The sequence below is a fragment of the Coccinella septempunctata genome, chromosome 4 (assembly GCF_907165205.1).
Source record: "Coccinella septempunctata chromosome 4, icCocSept1.1, whole genome shotgun sequence".
Taxonomy (NCBI): domain Eukaryota; kingdom Metazoa; phylum Arthropoda; class Insecta; order Coleoptera; family Coccinellidae; genus Coccinella; species Coccinella septempunctata.
This window is the reverse complement of record NC_058192.1, coordinates 7,027,827-7,029,162: the sequence shown is the minus strand read 5'-3', so window position 1 is coordinate 7,029,162 and position 1,336 is coordinate 7,027,827. Positions and strand designations below refer to the sequence as shown.

The 1,336-nt window shown below is 38.2% G+C and overlaps 1 non-coding gene across 1 annotated transcript; it reads left to right on the top strand.

The window, feature by feature from the left end:
• Positions 1-1,002: 1,002 nt before the first annotated feature.
• On the top strand, positions 1,003-1,078 carry Trnal-aag. The gene is given in 2 exon segments: positions 1,003-1,039; positions 1,044-1,078. It is a non-coding gene; the product is annotated as a tRNA-Leu (tRNA).
• The last annotated feature ends 258 nt before the right edge of the window (positions 1,079-1,336 follow it).

The following is a 1,336-nucleotide window of genomic DNA, read 5'->3' as shown; positions in this document are numbered from 1 at the left end:
TTTCAAATCGAGCACAGATCGAACGCGATGCTCTTACTCTTGCACGCTTTTGGTCAACATTCCAACATTTGGGGATCCATTTTGCAGCAATTTTTCTCATCTCCAAATTGACGAGAACTATATGATGAACGCGTCCGTACTAAATATTCAGTGATTCAGATATCCGTTTTAGCCCAATTCGACGGTCTGATAAAATCGTGTCATAAACTGCATCGATATTTTCGTGGACTGACACAGGAACTGGCATTCTCGAACGGTCATCATCTTCAATGGAAAATTTACCTCTTTTGAAGCTTGCAGTCCAATTTTTCACGGTCGCATACGAAGGACATCGATCACCAAGGGTATTAAGCATATCTTCGTAAATCTGCTTACCTCTTAACCCTTTCAAATACAGGTACGTGATGATGGCCCGATACTCCAATTTTTCGATTTCCACAATTTCGGTGGACATCTTCTTTCTTTTAATTTATTGCGTAACTCTGGTTTACAAACTTCACACTGACACTTCTAACGAGTTATTGTTCGTTTCTATGGTAACGCAATATTGTTTTTATGCAAGGAACTGGTCTAGGCTAATTAGATATCAATACATCCTCGTACATGTCTTGGTATACGATTCTGCCTAGGTTCCTCCTTTGCATCTCAATACACCCTAACTACTTGGGGTGTATTATTACATTTGTCCTTTAACGACCTCCAATAATGATGTGAAATGACATCCAAACTAGCAAGCAGTTAAAATATCCCGATTTTATTGAAACAATTTTCAATAATCTCAAATTGAATTAGAAGATGTGTACGGCTTAGTACAGTTATGTAGGTGGTAGGACAGTATGATCGAGGACAAACATTGACCATTGTTTACTCCAATGTTTCGAAGAAGAATCCTCATGTGCGTTCTCAGCTTTACACAATGTCTTCGTTATCATACTTCTTGGGAGATGGACGACATATGGAATAAATTGATTTGATAAATTATGAATGCATATTGTCTGCGACTCCGGTATGGTCTAGTTGGTAAGACGCCTGGCTAAGCTCTCCCCAGGAAACTCGGGTTCGAATCCCGATACCGGAAAACAAACTTGTTGTGTATCAAAAATAGTTTTTTACCTTCGAAAATACCCAGGTTATCATATAGGTTAGGGCCTATTTTGTGTAGAAATATACTTTTTAAAAGATTTTGTATTCAAATATCCTCGAAAATGTCCTGAGGACCAAATAGGAAGCATCTAACAACCCCCCCCACTGTTTCTCTAACGATTATTGTTCTAAGTAATTGGTCAAAAATAAATCTTTCATGATGCCCTAAGAAATAACGTGCAGAATGCAGTTT